The 20,226-nt window shown below is 32.9% G+C and overlaps 1 long non-coding RNA gene across 1 annotated transcript; it reads left to right on the top strand.

Moving 5' to 3' along the window:
* The first annotated feature begins 5,114 nt into the window (after positions 1-5,114).
* Positions 5,115-5,462, top strand: LOC133807012 (uncharacterized). Its single transcript, XR_009879113.1, has 3 exons — positions 5,115-5,186; positions 5,275-5,343; positions 5,433-5,462. It is a non-coding gene; the product is annotated as an uncharacterized LOC133807012 (long non-coding RNA).
* The last annotated feature ends 14,764 nt before the right edge of the window (positions 5,463-20,226 follow it).

Here is a 20,226-nt window from a genome sequence, read left to right on the forward strand (position 1 = left end):
TTCAGAATGCAATGCCCATCCACAAAATATCAGTGACCTTGCATAAGACCCCATAGATCCTAAGAGGGCATCAATCTATGAAACCTCAAATGTCTCTATCACTCAACATTGCTAAGCTCAATGTCAAGCAATATATTTTATAATATAGTGACTCCTTGTCATCTCTAATATTACCAGTGTCTTTTCTGACAATGAAGAGTACCACTTAAATCGATTAGCTCCTTAGAAAGCTCCTTATCTTTATAAAAATACAGAGTAACAGTATATTTTTAGAATTAAATAAATAACACATAAACTAATATTTCAAGTCATTCTAGTTATGCACCACTAAAGTATCTAAACTTCTAGTACTTCTTTCTATAAAAAATCAATGGTTGATTTCAAACTACTGATCCACATGACTTGGGAGTTTATGCTTTGATCTCAATCTTCTATGCCAATAAAACATTGAAATACACCAACGATCAAGAACATAACTGACCACAGTTCTATATGAAGAAAACACAAAACTCCAATTTTCTTTTGGTAGATCATAGCATATCAGCAACATAATGTTGTTCCACTTGTCCGGATAAGTTGAAAAGTGAGATGAAATCATAGAATATGTGACAGATTGATCAATTTCAATTGCATACATAATAGTCTATAAGTAATCAAATCCAAGAAAGAATATTGACATGATTTTGTTCTTTTAGCATTGTAAGTGAACAAAGCACTACAGAATCTTGGCTGTGTGAGGAGGCATCAAGCAAAGTTGGACAAAATATTGAAGATTTACTCACAAAGATAGTTTAGATTGCTTAGAGTTGAAAGGTCTCTTTATCAGTAAAAAGAAATGCAGAGTAATTATGTAAGACAATGTTGAAAAAGAAAGGAATTTCTACGCACAAAAAAGTTGATTATTAGTTCACTAGACTACAATTTTTGGAGAAGTCATGCTTTCACTAGCATTACCACAAGTATAAGCATATGAAATCTCAAAGCTAACAATGAATCTGTGAAAGAGCTTAGCATAATGAGCACTAGGCAAAACAAAGTAAAAGATTGATGATGATGTACACTAAATCAGTTTGTTCTATTGATAAATGATATCATGTTCACCAAAAATTAAACTAAAACAAGCATAATAATCTCCTTGTTGTTTTCTAACAATTTCTCTTTCAACAATTCCACCCGACACTACACCAAACACCCATTACCATAACACCTCATTATAATAGTATTTAAAAAGAGTTATTGTATATGTGAAAAATTTCGGGCAGCAAAGTGAAATAAAATACCGCCAACCAAAATGACTAAGTTTTTTCTAGTTTCCCGTGTACCCATTTCCCCTTACCCATTTCTTCTTCCTCAATCTTTCTCTTCACGAAGGCTAGTAGCTCTCTCGGTCTCTCTCGGTCATTCACGTAGGCTAGTAGCTCTCTCGGTCTCTCACTCCCCTTCACGAAAGACAAATCTGAGAAGGGCTTCACCACATTCGAGTAAAGGGTTTCTCTGATTCAAGAAGAAATTACTACAGTTGAAATTTCTTGTTTCAATCCGCGAAGAACAACGAAGGAGCTTTACGGTACAGTCTCTGATTCTAATTGTTCATCACTCTAAGTTTTTAATGTAATTTCATTTTTGGTTGTTTCATCATTGATTTAATTATTCATCAATCATATTTTCTCTTTGTTAATCAATTTATATAAGTTAAACTCATATAAATATATATATATATTCGTTTTTTGGTGTGTTTTCGGATAAGAAAAAAATGTTTACATATAAGTTAAACTCATATATATATATGTATATAAATATATATACGTATGTGTGTGCAGCTATCGTCCTTCGTACAATGTTTCCCCGGGATCAAACATACCCGTTATCCGTAGAGAAGACGGCTCTGATGGTGCAGTGGTCCTCCAATGCATGAAATGGGGACTTATTCCCAGTTTCACTAAGAAAATGGAGAAACCTGATCACTATAAGATGGTAAAATCTTAACTTTGGCTTTGTTCAAGATGGTTTTTTTTATAGATATTATAATTTTTTTTTTGGTTCCTAAAATTTCAGTTTAATGCTCGATCTGAGTCCATCAGTGAAAAGGCTTCTTCCCGTCGTCTTATTCCTAAAAATCGGTGCCTTGTTTCAGTAGAAGGGTATGAGTACTTCTTTTGCTAACTGTCAGCTTCTCCTAATTTATGCAGCTGTTTTCACTTGATAATTCATTGAAGTGGTTTCAGTTGACAATAAACATGACCCCTCTTACAAATTTTGACATTTTTCAGATATTCTATGAATTTGGACTCTGTTCTGCACAAATGAAGTGTCAATATTTTATAAAAAATGATGCTTTATATGGGAGTGACCGTTCACTGAGTTTTTTCTAGTATATATATATATATATAGAAAGATAGAGAAAGAGTGAATATAGGACGTATCTGGACTTGCTTGCTGTTTTAAAGTATATATTACTAAGCTTTAAATAATGCATTAAAGGTGTTTGACAGAATGCTTCAATGAGATATATGAGTAATTGCTTGTAAATGAGTAAATGGGATTCTTGTCCTTGAATCCTTTCTTAATTTGACTTTGTATGCTTCTTAATTTGGCATTTAATTGTGAGATATACGACACTTGTTTTTGTTAAAAATGATGTTTAAATACATGGTTGAGGACACTTGTTTCTTCCATGAAGGGTCTTCTAGTACTGTTATAGCCAACAAAACCCATGAAAATAACTAGTAGCTGCTCTGTCCATAAGTATAATGTCTCTGAATAACCCAACACTATATTTACAACACTGCTCTGTTTACTATTCGCTATGTCTTGTTTGGTCAGTAGATAAAAGGACCCCATATATTTCTTGTTTTGAAATTAAGAGAAGAAAAGTAATTTGTATGCTGTGGTATGAGAAACTAGTACACAGATAATTACACATATACACACACATACACGCTTTAAGCAGGCATGTAAGTGAGTTTATTCCCCACAATAATTCTGGTGGATGAGTTGGCACATTGATTATAATATTTTCATTAACCTATAAACTATTTTTCTTTCAAGATAACAAATGAAAGTGGTCGCAAGAACTTTTACTCTGTTCTGGGATAGATTTAGTACCAAAACCAATATAAATGTCTGCTTTCTATGTTGGTTTTTCGCTAGCATGAACTGAAGTCTTTATAAAGCATATGCAGGGATTTGACAATTGTTATTTAACATTTGAAATTGCAGACAACCTGCTGGCTGGGTTTGAATATGCAGGGATTTGACTATTTATTTAATGACTTGGTGCAGGATCTAAATAGATTTATTGATGAGAAGAGTGAAAGCAGAGGAGAAAAAATTTAGCGGGCATCCCTCTATTTTTTCTCTTATTTTTCTTTTCTCTTTATTTTTTCATTTTATCAAACAACTCATTTTCTTTCTCTTTATTTTTATGCATCGATTTCTTCAGTAATTTATCAACAAACAATGAGTACATTGACAGAATAGATTTTGAACTTGTAGTAACATATTCTTGAGAAATTTCTCTTGCCAAATTCCTATTTAAATAAAAATAAACCATTATGATTGATAATCTGAAATGATTGCTATTGAAACTGAAAGTTGAAACAACCTTAAATCATGTTGCCAACAGTAAAAACATAGGAGAAACTGTAATTGAAACCAGCTTTAATCATGTTGCCAACAGTAAAATCATAAAAGAAATCATATTAAACAGATTTAAAACTTGTTACACAACAGTGAACACTTTTTGTGAAGCTGTAGATCCTGGATTTATTTTTGAAAGAGTAAGTCTTACATTTCCAATATTCAGTTTCATTCAATATGTTTCACCATAACACATTAGCATATTTAATTATTTTCATGCTCACGGGACTTTTTAACTGCAGGATGGCTATGCTATACAAAGCTTTATTAAGCGAGGAATGACTGCACAAAAGAGTCAATTTTTTTTCAACACATAAATTTTGCATTTGGTATAATTTCTCTCATTAAAATGTTTTTGTTCTTTTTTGCGGAGTGAGTATATTAGATAAACCTTTTTATTAGTTTGTTTATATTTAGGGTTTGCTTGATTTCCATATTTAATGTTTTCAACATTTATTTGTTTTGATTTTATAAGATCTTTTTATCTCACACACATATACACTCATACATATAAATATATATTGTTAATATTTTCCTTCTGTTTTTCAGACATCGTGCATTAGTTTCAATCGCAGCCCAAACTCTGCAAGATTTCAGTCAAGTGTATTTGGCTCTGCTGTTCCAAGCGGATTATCTGTTTTACAGTTGAGTGACGTAGTATATAAATTTTTATGGGTTTAAGCATATTTTCTGTTCTTATAATTGACCCAAGAAGATGACACATTGTTCAGGGGATGTAATGTCAAGAGAGTCCTAGTTTGAAATGAGGACTTAATAATGATTGTACATTCCATTGTTTGGTGTGGTTAATGTTTTTATCATTCTTTTTAGAGATGCAAACTTTTGTGCATTGGTCAATGTTTGATCAGTTTTGGCCTTCAATAGTTTTTGTTTTCATAGGTCAAGGTACAGTTGAAAATCTTGCAAGAGTTGATGTGTGTTTTCATACTGGAAAATTATTTACTTTTATTCAACTTAGTTTCTATGTTACATTTATATATTTATGTTTATTTGTTGCTTTCGAATTAGAAGTAGTCTATAGTTTGGATTCTGTTTCCTTTGTGTCACTTTTTTAATCCCTTTTAGTTTGGGCGAGTTTAATATTCTGACATGTAAAAGAATATAGCTTCATGTATCAATATTGTTCTTGGATGCTAGATATATATATATTTATATTTAATATGTGTTTTATTAAATGAAGGACCTCAGGGTTTAAAGAACTTTGTGAGCCAAGTGATTCTCTTTGAAAGAAGAATGGTAAAGTTTATTAATTCCTTACTTTTTCAATGCTTGGCTCATATAGGTTTTGGTCGGATTCTCTTTGAAAGAAGAATGGTAAAGGTGATTCTCTACTTTAATATGTTCAAGGCAAACTATGTTATAAAGTATGTGGAAGAACGTTTAAATTGCATTTTATTAATAAAGTAAAATGACATTTATTAATTTAGTCTTAAGTAATTGAAATGGTGTGGCTGCAGGACTCTTGCTGTAAACAATTTTACTGGAGAGTTCCCTGATCTCACTAGTCTCACCAAGTTAAAAGAACTGTAAGTGTCAATCTGTAATGTAACTCCATGACCAAAATGAACCAAGTTTTATGTCACTTGAATCTTGACTCATGTTCTCTCATTGCAGAAGGATCAGTAGTAACTACTTCACAGGAAGGATGCCTGAGTTTGGCAATTTGAAACAGCTTCAGAAGTTGTAAGAGCTGTTGACCACACTCCTTTTGTCTTTTCTTCTTTACACCACACTCCTTTTGCTTATTTTGTGAATTTTCTTTCACTCTACAGGATGATTCTGAGGTTTGCTATCAGTTTTCCTTTGGAATAAAGGTACAATTTTTTTCTTTTTGAGTACTTTAATTGAGATTAGTATGGTAAAAACTTGTGTTATAAATTTTATGGTTTCTTCTCATATCAACTGAAAGAAGATTAAGAAAAAGTAGTTTGAAAGAGAAAAACAAAAAGGACTGGTCTACAGAAAATTTCCATATCTTACCTTCTTCAAGTGATGTTAGTAGGGCAGTTTCTGAATTCTCTTCATATAAGTAAAGCTAGATGGTTTATGCATCAGGCAGCTCCCAATCCTTGGGTTGTCGCCACCAGTATGGATTAAAAAAAAACAAACACCTATAATAAAATTATCCACTTTTTTTTTATTTATTTTCTTGAAAATCTTTAGCTCCTTCTGGAAAAAGCAGATCAGCCAATTGGGATGAGCTCAGAATCTTTTATGCAAAAGCCTTGAATCAGTAATAGCACAAACCAGCCATGGTAAACTTGAAACAACCTTGGGGCACTGCAGTGCATGCCAATAAGCTGATCTTCAGCAAAAAAAAAAATTATAAACATGGACAAAGAGAGAGCCTTCATCACATAGATCAGGTCAGCCTCTTATTACTTGCTTTTCACCAATTTATCTTAAATCCCAGAGTTAAGAAGTCCACAACCACTTTTAAGTCTTTAACGGCTAATGGCCTCCATTGCAAGCCGTACCAACTGTAGTAATCCATCCACGTCTTGGAAATTAAAATCAAGAGCCCTCTTAATGGAAGAGATAGCCTCCCTAGATTTAGCCTCTGCCAAGCTTGCAGTGCTAGTAGCTGCAAAAGCTACCTGTGACTTTTTTGAGGCTTCCATAGCAAAAATTGTATCCTGTGCCTGCAAGACATCACATATTATTATGATATCCATAGATAAGAAGCTAATTTTAATACGTGGTAAATGAGTAAACTACAACCTAAACTGATAGTGAAGGCTTGGTGAAGATGTTTGTGTTAGCATAACTAACCCATAATATAAAAGACATTTTGATTAATAATAAAATATTTCAAACATAGACCTGACCAAAAAAATATACTAAATTATAGGACAATCCTCTTCCCCATTTTGCACGAATGAGAAACAGTTGTTAAACTTATTCCTCATTTCTTCTCAAAAGTCTCTGTTAGCTCAAAAAGATACAGAGCAACATATTAAATAATTAGGAGTTATATTATTAATTTAATTAGATATGCCTAATAGTTTGAGTGTGTTTCCACTAAAATTTGTTTCCATTTCCAATAATTGAGTAATTTTTTTGTTATGACAGTCTCGAGCATTGGGTATGATTCGCTTTCATGTACTTTCTATACTCAAAAGTGCGTCTTCTCAGGTAAAATAATGTAGGGGTTGAATTAATGTGCTCCATTGTTTTGTGCTGTTTTGTTGGGTTGGTAGACCTCTGTTTCTGTCTCCTTTTGGTCTTAAATCAAGTGCTCTATTTGTTACCTAAAAAATAAAATGTTCTGGTTCTATATGGTTATTGTTTCTTCATCAGGTTCAGTCAGCAATCCGGAGCAATAGTAGCAGCAAGGCATCTCTTGCTGAGGGTGTATTCTTGGTTGGATGATGCTATTGAATAAGTTCTCAATTTGAGGTGGAGTAGACTTCTCAATTTGAGAGATTTTATGTGACCATATCTAATAATTGAAGTTTTGCAGCTTAAGCTAGTGCTGAAGGAAATTGAAAGTAGATCATCAAGAAAATAGTATATTCAGCTACTTGCAAAATGCCACAAACTTTATTGTGAGCAGAGGCTTTCCTTGGTGAGGGCAACTTGTATTAACTTGATTTCTCTTTTTTGAAAGTGAAACAATGCAGGGGAAAATATGTATTCAATATGTTATCTTCTCTATTTTATTTTATTTTCCCTAAAGAATTTGTTAACTGTACTGGTTTGTGCACATACTCCTTTTGATGGTTTATGTATTTGGCATAAGTAAAATAATAATAGTTAGTGGTAGTTTATTTTTGGAAATTGGTGAGAAGATGTGTTTATTAAAAATCAATTAAGTCATGGAGCTTTATTGGGTCAAAACATGATAGGTCTGTTTCCTATTCTATTACTAAGAATGGTAAAGCTGATATTGATTGATAGTAAGATTTTTTTTCTGTGCTTTTTTGTCTCATATGCATTCTGATTTGGTTGGTAAATTGGTTATGGTCATTCTTATTTACTTTCAGGGATCAAAGAATCAGAAAGAAAAAAACATATAAAACTCTGCAGCAACAATCTACTGCAGTAATCTTGTTATTCACTTTAAAGTTAAGACTTCTGGAAACAACACCTCTGGCACTCTACAGATTCCCTAGGTATGGAGCTATGCCTTCTCTCATATTCATATCTCACACATAAGTTTATTAGCAGTGGCAATAGGAGTAACTAATTGTTTTGGAGTTGTATATGCATTAAAGGTTGTATGGCATATGATGAAGTTCGTGATGGTGCTTTTGAACTTCTTAATTAACATTCATCAGAAGCTTATGGTTGCCTTGCTAATGAATATAATGTGACAGTAACAATAGAACTATTGACTTTTAGCTATGTTAATTAGAATTGTATAAATCTTTTGATCTTAGCTTTATTGGTAGATTTGACAATGGTGAAAAGAACTCAACTTTACCAAACTAGCAAATGCTAATCTATTTTGTGCGACTTTAGTTAATTGTTTCTTTTGCTCACCTGTCATAACCTGATGAAACCAAAAAAGAAAAAACTGCTAGTATTTCCTTTATATCTTATGTGGAGACTTGGAAATTATGGTTTTTGTCACTCTTAAGTAAAAGGCTCATTTCTGAGTAGTTTCGAAGTAGAATGGTTTTTGTTTGCTTTGGTGTAGTTGTGAATCCATTATTTTGTATGTGGTGTCATTTATTGGATATAATTTCCATAGCATTTTTCTTGAAGTAATTTGTGATGCTAGATAATAACAATAAAATATTTCTTTGTTTATTTTGCAGATGTGACAAGCGAAGTATAAAAGGATACTTAAGACTCCTTGAAAGTAGTAACTCTGTTTATTTATTTGTGTTAAAAGTAGTAACTTTTAGACTCCTTGAATACTCAAAGAATATTTTGTTGTTGATGACAGTGTTGAATGTTTTAAACTAAATTGTGGATTGTTAATTCAATGTTGAATGTTCTTACTTTTTGTTATTTGAAAATCAAGTTCATTTGATGATGCTAGTATATATTAGAAAGTTAATTTTAATTATATAAAAAAAATTAAAATATAATAGAATAAATTAGTGTTATATAAATAAAATATATAATGAGAATTTAAACATATTTAAATATAACAATAATACAAAAATTGAGTTATAATATATATTACAATAACACTTTTTATGCAAAGAATTATGTTATGCAAACTTCATTATATAACACAAATAATGTGTTATACTAAAGTGTAGTATAACACAAAAAAGTGTTATACTAAAGTATAGTATAACACAAAAAAGTGTTATACTAAAGTGTAGTATAACACAAAAAAAGTGTTAAAGTATCGACTATAAATAACATAATTCAACACTTATCTATATATTAAAATAACACAGAAATTGTGTTATCGTTGACAGTACAATAACACATCTGTATAACACTGATAAAGTGTTATGTAAAGTACCCTGACCTACGATAACATAGTCTATCTTAACACATCAGAAAGTGTTATCGTAGGTTTTGATAACACATTTTTTGTGTTATTAAAAGCATTTTTTCTTGTAGTGCGAATAAACCTAGAAAGATGCACCAAAACTCAATTAGGCGGCAAATAATCTTTAAGTAGGGACAGAAAATATTTCTTACAAAAGCACCATTGAAAAAAAAAATACAAGGTTAACACTATGAATCAAGTCCAGTAGATAAAGCTTTAAACTTCAATAACCCAAATATACTTATATATAAGACTTGCTTGAAGCCTAAATAACCTGTATACTTGTTTATAAAACTAGCTTGAAGCCTAAATGACCTAAATATACACCAGAATGTATTCATCAAAATGATGAATATCCATGTCATTAATCATCAAACTTTGACAAACTAACTAGAGGCCCAGTCATGTTCCTTAATACTATCTCATCTTTTCTTTCTTCTATATTAAAAAGTATATCTGTCCCTATAAGCTAAATTTTGGAAAAAAAAACACTAAATGTATTTACAAGATTGGAACAGCTCTATAAATTAGAGGAGTTTTAGATCTCCAAGGAACACGTTCTGAAGAGCACATGATGTAGAGTCTGCTGCCCACTAGACATAATATCCCTTTCTTTCTTAATCAAATTAAAAGGGCCAGTGCCCACTAGGCCTTTTAATTGATATATTTACAACCCACAAAACAATTGAGGTCGAAAATAACAATATGGTCAACTTCTCTATTAAACAGCAATGACTTAATGACCTTTCTTTTCTTCTTCTTCTTCTTCTGCAACTAACCCCAAAACAATAAAGGAATTCTTCCAGTTTTAGTCATTCATAGGAAAAATAGCAAATATAGGATATTTAACTGAAGAAAAGGATCTTTTTAACTGGTATGACCTGAAATTTTCTTTTAAGATGACCTGAAATTCAACCAAGGCATGTTTTCTTTTAAAAGCATGTGTGTGAATGACCTTGTCATGACCCTGATATTACAACCGCAAATAATGTGATTGTCTTGTCTAACAGTTGTTAAACCCAGACAAAAAACAAGATTTTATTAAGAGAACAACATCAAATACAAATTCATTGGAGATGGATAAAAGTTGGATCCATCTTAACATGTTAGTAACCAAAATCATATAGTTTATTTTGGGTATAAGTTTAAGTGTCAGTGCTTGATTATTGACGTATGCTCTAAAATTTTAGAGCAAGGGTGGAATATGAGCAAAAAGCTAGAGAGTTTGTTAAGACAGCCATGACGAATCTTGGATTTCCAGCCAAAATTCTTTGTCCATGCAACAAATGTCACAATCTAAGACATCAACTTTCAGACGAAGTTGTCGAACACTTAGTTTTGTGGGGCATGGACTAATCTTACAAAACATGGTTTCATCATGGGGAAGATCCAGTCCAAAGCAGCATGACAAACACAAGTTTTGAATATGATTTATTTCGGGCAGCGGGAGTATTTTCAAGTAACGCCAATGATTTTGGTGACGATAACAATGATGATGATTCTCAGAGTCTATTAGCAGATGCTGAATCTCCATTGTATGAAGGTTGCTCAAAGTATACAAAAATTTCATCTATCGTTGGGCTGCATAATCTAAAAACAAATCATGGAATCTCAGATGTTGGCTTTAGTGAGATGTTGGAGATGATCAAAGAAATGTTGCCGAAAGATAATCTCCTACTGACATCAATGTATGCAGTTAAAAAGTTTCTAAAGATGTTTGATCTGAGCTATAAGCATATCCATGCTTGTGTCAGCGATTGTTGTTTATATACAAAAGAGAATGCTAATGCCCAAGTATGTCCCACTTGTCAACATCCAAGATGGAAGCAAAATGAACAGACAAAAGAGATTCTACAAAGGTAGCCTGCAAAATTGTTGAGATATTTTCCTATTATACCAAGGTTTCAAAGGATGTTTAGAAAAGAAGAGGCGACTTTAAGCTTAAAATGGCATTCAACCAATAAAAGAACAGATGGGAAATGCGACACCTGGTAGATTCAGAGGCTTGGGATGCAGTTTATGAGAGATGGCCAGATTTTCAACTTGAACCTAACAACCTTAGATTAGGACTTGATGCTGATGGGATCAATCCTTACAAAAATATAAGTTCTACGTATAGTTGTTGGCCTATAATGCTCATTGTATAATCTGCCACCTGCGTTGTGCATGAAGGATGAATTTACCTTTCTATCTATGTTTATTCCTAGACCTAAACAACCCGGGAATGACATAGATGTTTACTTAGAGCCCTTAATTGATGAGTTACTTGAATTATGGAATGGTGTTTATACATATGATATATTTCTACAAAGAAGTTTTTTAATTTAAGGGCCATGTTGCTATGGACCATAAATGATTTTCCAGCTTATGGAAACTTAGCTGGATGTGCGACTAAAGGAAAGTATGGTTGTCCTATTTGTGTCGAGCACTCAAATGTTGTTTGGTTGAAGCATAGCAAAAAGATGTCATTTTGCAATCATATTCGAGTTCTACCACAAGAACACCGTTACAGAAAGAAGAAATATACAATAGCTAGGGCAAGGGAAAGAGCACCACAATGTCCAATTATATTGACAGGTGTTGAAGTAGCTGAGCAGTTAAGCAAAGTGACTAATGGCTTTGGAAACGGAAAAAAGAGGAGTCGTGGTATAGATATAGAACAAATCTGGAATAAGCATTCTATTTTTTTTAGGCTGCCTTATTGGGAAATATTAGTTGTTCGTCATAACCTTGATGATATGCATGTTGAAAAGAATGTTTGTGAAAGCATACTTAACACATTGCTCGATTGCAAAGGAAATTCTAAAGATTACTACAACTCGAGATTAGATTTGACAGAGATGGGCATTATGCCTCATCTCCATCCGTATGAAGAAAATGGTGTTACTCGTCTTCCTGCTGCAGCTTATACTCTATCAAAATCTGATAAGAAGTTGCTTTGTGAGAGGCTATTTGACTTGAAATTGCCTTATGGATATAGCTCTAACATTAGAAACTGTGTAGATGTGGAGAAACAGAAGCTGACAGGACTTAAGTCTCATGATTGTCATGTGATTATGCAACAACTATTGCCTATTGCTATAAGGGGTTTAATGGAAGAAGGTTGTAGAGAGAAAATTCTTCGGCTCTCTAAGTTTTTCCATGGAATGTGTCAACGTGTGGTTATTAAGGAGGAAATTATGAAATTGGAACTAGAAGCCTTTGAAATTCTTTGTCAACTAGAAGAATATTTCCCTCCTTCTTTCTTTGATCCAATGATTCACTTGGTTGTTCATTTAGCACGAGAAGTTAGACTTTGTGGTCCGGTGCAATTTCGATGGATGTACCATTTTGAGAGATATATGAAAGTATTGAAAGGATTTGTAGCAAACTATGCACGTCCAGAAGGATGTATTGCAAATCGCTATCTTGTTGTTGAATGTGTACACTTTTGTGAAACATTTTTAAAGCAAAATGATAATCAAGACAGTACATTACTAGAAGAAAATCCACTATCAGCAGCAGAGTGCTTTGAGCTTGACCAATTGAACTTGGCAGTAGCGCATCGGTATGTGTTGTTTAACTCGGATATTGTAGAACCATTTCTCAATGTCCATATGGATGAGCTGAAAGAAAGACACTCAAAACTGAATAACAATCAAACTTTGTTGTGGGATTGACATTCAGAAGGGTTCTCGTTATGGTTTTATGAAAAGGTTGTATTCTATTGCCAAGATAAAAGTTTACGTTTTGTTTTAGTGTACAAATTTCTTACAAGTATATTTTTATTTTCAGATTTCTAACATGAACAAAGTAGATGACATGTTAGCTCAATTGGCTGAAGGTCCAAGTCGCGGTGTCACTTCCTACAAAGGGTACATGATTAATGGAATTCGATTCCATAAAAAAGGAGCTGAAAAAACAACTCAAAACAGCAGTGTATACTTGGAAGCACATGACAGTGGGCAATTGAATGATAAAGAAGAGTATTTTGGTGTTATCAAGGATATAATTATGCTTGATTATCGTAATTTTAAGGTGCCGTTGTTTTGGTGTGATTGGGCGAATATTCGAATGGGTGTTAAGAAGTCGGAGTTCTATACGCTTGTAAATTTCAATATAGGACAAGCTAAATCCATTAGGGATCCATTTGTATTAGCTTCACAAGTAAAAAAAGCTTTTTATGCAAGGGTGAATGAGTCAAGTAATTGGTATATAGCTTTAAAGGATTCAAATAGAGGATGTTTTGGACTTGAATCCAATGAAGAAAATTGAGTTTCCTGTTGTCTCTTATGTACTTTGAATGAAACAAATCTATTTACACTTTTTGTATGTAATTTTGGTGTATTATTACTCTTTTGTTGAATGAAACAAATCTGGTTTTATTACTCTCTACGGTGCACTTTATGATTTTATTTTAATTTGAATGAAATAATTCTGGTTTTATGGTTTTGGTGTATGTTTATTACTCTTTGGTGATCCGCATTTCTGAAGACTCAAGCTGATTATGACGATATGTTGCTTGGAAGCCCTGTTTTAAAGTAAAAGAGTGGTCTTCGTAGGTTTTCTACACCTGTTAGAGTTGTAATTAACTCACCACCTGCTCTTAGTACTAGAGCAGCAACTCGTCGTATGGTCTATGATACAGAGCTAGATCCAAATGATGATGTGGAAGACATGGAGATGTCACTTGGAAGTTCAAAAACTAGACGATCTCTTAATTATGAAGTAGATAAGGTAGTTGATAGTGTTTGTGAAAAGGGAGTAAGGGAGGAACATGAAGAGATAGCTGATGAGGAAAGGGTTGGTGTAGAATTTGAAGGGGCTGTTGCACAATGTGAAGAAGTGGCTGATGCAGAATGTGAAGAAGTGGCTGAGATAGAACTTGAACAACCTCTTAGAAAATCTGTTAGATTACAAAAAACAACTGAAGAGGCAAATCAAACTGAGATTGAAGAAATACCTCAAGATGTAGATGCCAATGTATTGAACTTAGCCAAGAAGACAAGGTGAAAAACTATATTGGCAAATCTTACCAAGAGGAACAATGACTTAAGGATAATAAATTGGAATGAAAAATGGCAACCAGTTGGTACTAACTCAGTGCAATTTTCTTCTTTTGTGGGCACTCTTGTGCGAGAGGTTGTTCCTTACACTATTTCAGATTGGAGGAAAGTTTCACCAATTATGAGAGATGTTCTTTGGGCATCTATTCAGGTAGAATTACAAGTTTTATGAGTGTATTTTTTTTATATATATTCAGCTCTACACTTAAACATATAATATGTTATTCTATATTCTATTGTAGGTACAATATGACTTACATGATGATTGGCAAAAAAAGATTTGCTTTGAAATGATGGCAGAACTATGGAGAGCTGGGAAATCTAGACTTGTAAAGGATATTATCAATGCAAAAAATGAGAGTGAACAACTAGCCTTAAAGCCGAATTGCATAAAAAGTGATGTAGAATGGAGAGCATTTGTTGCCAAAAAAATTAGTAAAGAACATTTAGTAAGAAATATGATGTAAGAAGTGATGTTGCTGCCTCTTTTATCTCTGTTGGTCTTAAATTAAATATAGTTATGCCTCTTTTACTTATTTATTAAATAGGATATAAGGGCCAAATACCAAAAGAGAAGAAAGAAAGTTGTTCCACACACCTTAAGTCAAAGAGGATATGCTCGAACAATCGATGATATGGTAATAGTTAATTTTTATACTGTTTGTATTTTTTCTTCCATTATTGTAGTCTCTATTTTATAATCTCTATTGATGCATTGTGTAGAAGAAAGAAAATGAGGATGTTAAAATATCTAGAATCGATGCTTTTCGGAGAGCCCATACCAAGAAGAATGGTGAACCTGTAAACCCAACGGCATCTGATATTTTTGTGAGTATTAGTCATTTAATTTTTGTGAATTTTTACTTATTTTCCATAATGCATACATTAGTTATACTAATTTATATGCAGGGTTCATTGAATGAGATTCTCCTTGAAGACCCAAAATCTGGAACTACAGACAACGCTGATGAGGATGCCTTGACAAAATTGTTTGGTAACCCAAAATCTGGTCGTTTAATCGAACAAGGAAGAGGCGTAACAAGGTCAAAGCTAACTGTTGTTAATATGTGTAATAGCAAGATCTCCAAGTTAGAGGAAGAGCAACATAATATGAAGCTCAAAATGACTAAAATGATGAATCTACTTAAAGAACACTTGGTGGTATTTCTATCTTGCACTTATAAACCTTAGTTTTCTTTTCTTCCAACGAAACTTATCTTGGTTTTATATTTAGGTTGGTGGTAAAGTGACACCAAGCGAAGGACACTCTCGCAATGTACCGCAATCAAACAATATTCAGTCCCCTAAGGTAAATTATAAAAGTTGTTATTGTTTTAAATTTTCATTTTAGAAGAACAATTACAGAAACTAATATATTGTCTTTAAAATAAATTTGGTAGAGTATTGCACTAGAAAAAAGACATAATTTTACAGAAGGGAAGAATGCTTGCTACTTGCTTGACTGGGCAGATGTAATTGTTGCTGAAGGTCGTTGGGATTCTAGTGATCCAAAGATAACTGTACATGGAAAGCCTCTTGGACCAGACTTTATGCGAGTATGGGTTGATGTTGCTATTGTACCAGAATCTTACTTATTTCGTCCTAATCATGCGATGCTTACAATACAAGAAGCAGTTGGTTCCACAGTTGCATGGCCTTCTAAAAAAGTTAATCCAAGAGGTACATTTTCATACTCAAAAAATAACTAATGTCTTATAATTTAATGTTTGGTTTCTTTGTTTGCTTTAGTGTAGTTGTGAATCCATTATTTTGTATGTGGTGTCCTTTCTTGGATATAATTTCCATAGCATTTTTCTTGAAGTAATTTGTGATGCTAGATAATAACAATAAAATATTTCTTTGTTTATTTTGCAGATGTGACAAGCGAAGTAGAAAAGGATACTTAAGACTCCTTGAAAGTAGTAACTTTGTTTATTTCTTTGTGTTGAAAGTAGTAACTTTTAGACTCCTTGAATACTTAAAGAATATTTTGTTGTTGATGACAGTGTTGAATGTTTTAAACTAAATTGTGGATTGTTAATTCAATGTTGAATGTTCTTACTTTTTGTTATTTGAAAATCAAGTTCATTTGATGATGCTAGTATATATTAGAAAGCTAATTTTAATTATATAAAAAAAATTAAAATATAATAGAATAAATTAGTGTTATATAATGAGAATTTAAACATATCTAAATATAACAATAATATGAAAATTGAGTTATAATATCTATTACAATAACACTTTTTATGCAAAGAATTATGTTATGCAAACTTCATTATATAACACAAAAAATGTGTTATACTAAAGTATAGTATAACACAAAAAATGTGTTATACTAAAGTGTAGTATAACACAAAAAAAGTGTTATACTAAAGTGTAGTATAACACAAATTTATAAGTATTGAAATGTGTTATATAATCGACTATAAATAACATAATTAAACACTTATCTATATATTAAAATAACACAGAAAGTGTGTTATCGTTGACAGTACAATAACACATCTGTATAACACTGATAATATGTTATGTAAAGTACCCTAACCTACGATAACATAGTCGGTCTTAACACATCAGAAAGTGTTATCGTATGTTTTGATAACACATTTTTGGTGTTATTAAAAGCATTTTTTCTTGTAGTGGGGTCTTGACTATGTTTAGGCCACTTACTGATGGAGCCTCTTCAAATTACCAAGAACAAGATTATGGATTATATTTTCTAATGGGTTTAAATTAATCATATGCCCAAATTCGCTCCAATATTCTGATGATGGAGCCCCTTTCTCCCATTAACAAAGTTTTTTTCCTCATAATCCAAGAGGATAAAAAATGACTACTGTCCAATCTTTAGTTGCCTATTGCTGCCCTTGTTCACACAAACAAATCTTTTGGGAAGAAACCCTTACTGTGCACTCATTGTGGTCTCCAAAACCACACACGTGATCGTTGTTACAAGCTCCACGGTTTCCCCTTGGTTGGAAACCAAAGCCTCGTGATTCGAATGCTTCTTGGACTGCCAACAAACCAAATTTTCCACCCAAGTCTCAACAAAAATATGGAATAGCTGATGTGGTTTCTAATGGTCGTCCACTTCAAGCTTCACTCCTGTACAGTGTCAGGAACTCCTCACATATGTTGCTAATCAAATGCAATCTCAACATTCCGAGACCACTGCATTCGCTTCACAAGTTTCTGGTATAAACTCTAACTCCTCTTCTTGGCTACTTGATACAGGTGATAGCCATCACATTTGCAAAGATAAATTTTTGTTTACTGATTTTGATGATATTGTTTTTCGTAACTTTGTTTCCATGCCTAATGTAATGACTACTCCTATTCTTAAAATTTGCAGTATCAAACTATCGGAAACACTTATTTTGTACAATGTGTTATTTGTCCCTACATTCACCATAAATCTCATCTCTGTTAGTGCTTTGTGTCAAAAATTTGCTCATAATGTAATACTTACATTACATGATTGCATTATCTAGGACAAGCATTTCCATACTCCGATTGGGAGAGCTAAATGCATTGGGAATTTATATGTCATGGACGTGCCTAGGATTGCATCTATCTCTAATGAAATATGGGATTCAATACTTGGACATCCCTCTTTACATGTTTCTACCAATGCATATTCTTTACTTTCATTTTCAACTTTGAATAAACAAGACATTCCTTGTAATATTTGTCATTTAGCTAAACAACAAAAAATTTCTTTTCCTTCTAATAGCCATATTTCTGATTCTATTTTTGATCTTATACATATTGATACATCGGGACTTTTAATGCATGAGACTAGAGAAGGATATCGTTATTTCTTGATCATTGTAGATGCCCACTCTTGTTATACATGGTCTTTTCTATTGAAAATGAAATCTGATGTTTCCATAATTATACCACATTTTTTCTCCATAATTCACACACAATTTGGCACTAAAATAAAAGGAGTCATTTCTGACAATGTAAAGGAATTAGCTTTTGATAATTTTTTAAAATCCCAAGGCATTATTCGCTACTTATCTTGTGTTGATTGTCCTGAGAAAAATGCGGTGGTTGAACGAAAACACCAACATTTACTCAATGTTGCAAGAGCTTTAATGTTTCAATCAGGTATTTCTTTAATATATTGGGGTGATGCTGTTCTTAAAGTCAGTCAATTGATCAATTGGCTTCCCTTAAAGCCTCTCAACAAAATAACTCCGTATGAGGTATTACATTCTAAACCTCCTACTTATGATCATTTAAAATGATTTGGATGCTTGTGTTTTGCTTCCACTTTGCCTAACTCACAAAACAAGTTTTCTCCAAGAGCAATTCCTTGCCTTTTCCTAGGGTATCCCCAAGGTATGAAAGCATACAAAGTTATGGACTTAAGTACTAATAAAATCTTCATATCTAGAGATGTTGTATTTTATGAGAAATTTTCCCATTTCTAAACAATAGCTCTATCGATAACATAACTTATTTGTTTTCTAACATTCATTCTCTGTTGTCTATGCATGTACCAATGATGGAGGTGTTGTCAATAATCCTTGTCCACAAACAATGGACACTTTACAAACGCAACAAGAACATTTCGACATGGACAACAACTCCCATGGAGTGATAACTCAAACAGGGAGATCTTCTAAACTCCCTCTTTTTTACAGCAATATCATTATTATCATTTAACTACTTCTAGCATTGATATTAGTCCTCCTTAGTCTAGTAAATGTTCTACTAAGTACCCTTTATCTAGCTGTCTTGATTATTCTAAGTTGCATCCATTTTATCTTCAAATTATTTACAATGCTAGCTCTGTCACTGAGCCCACATCTTATAAGTCAGCTAGCCTTTCCTTAGAATGGACCAATGCTAGCTATGAATGAAATGCTTAGTGCTTTAGAAAATAACAACACTTGGACCATAGTTGACCTTGCCATTACCCATAAACCTATTGGATGCAAATAGATTTATAAACTTAAAAGGAATTCAAAAGGTATTGTTGAATGATATATAAAGCTAGAATAGTTGCCAAAGGCTATACACAATAAGGAGTCGATTATATTGACACTTTTGCCCCTGTTTCAAAAATGGTCACTGTTAAACTTTTGTTAGAAATTGCTTCCCATTATGGTTGGTATTCACATCAATTAGATGTCAATAATGCTTTTTTAAATGGTGACCTTGATGAAGAGATTTACATGTCTTTGCCTCAAGGATATACACTTAAGGGGGCGGGGGGAGCAAACTAATTTTCAAAAACCAGTTTGCAAACTTAACAAAAGTTTATACGGCCTTAAACAAGAACATAAAACTTACTACTTTCTTACTTGTCTATGGTTTTCAGCACTCATATACTGATTATTCATTCTTCATTAAACATGACAATACAATTTTTTTGGCTCTTTTAATTTATGTTGATGATGTTATGATTGTGAGCAATTCCACTCAAGACATAAATACTCTTATCTTATATTTATCATCTTATTTTCACTTGAAAGATCTTGGAGAACTAAAATTCTTTATTTGTCTTGAAATTGTTGGGAATGACAAGGGCCTTTTTCTATCTCAGCGAGGATATGCACTACAAATCCTTCAAGATAGTGACACTCTTGGATGCAAAACCACATATTCACCAATGGATGTCAACATCAAGTTATCTGTTGAAGATGGCGAGCTACTAGAGGACCCAAAGGCATATAGAAGACGTATTGGTTGCCTCATACACTTAACCATCACTCGGCCTGACCTATCATTTGCCATAAATAGGTTGAGCCAATTTTTTTTCTCCCCAAGACGACCCCATTATCAAGCTTCCCTCAAAGTTCTACACTACATCAAATCTACTCCTGGTCGTGATCTTGTCTATCCAAAGAGCAACAATTCCATCTCTGCCACTCATTGGTCCTTATAGCATTCCATCAAGGTATTCTTTATGTTGATTGGGCAGTTTTCCCAGATACTAGGTGCTCAATTTTAGAATTTTGTCTGTTCTTCAACAACTCTTTGATTTCTTGGAAGTCAAAGAAACAACACACCATCTCTCGATCTTCCGCTAAGCTGAGTATAGATCCA

This window comes from Humulus lupulus, chromosome X (genome assembly GCF_963169125.1).
Source record: "Humulus lupulus chromosome X, drHumLupu1.1, whole genome shotgun sequence".
Classification (NCBI taxonomy): domain Eukaryota; kingdom Viridiplantae; phylum Streptophyta; class Magnoliopsida; order Rosales; family Cannabaceae; genus Humulus; species Humulus lupulus.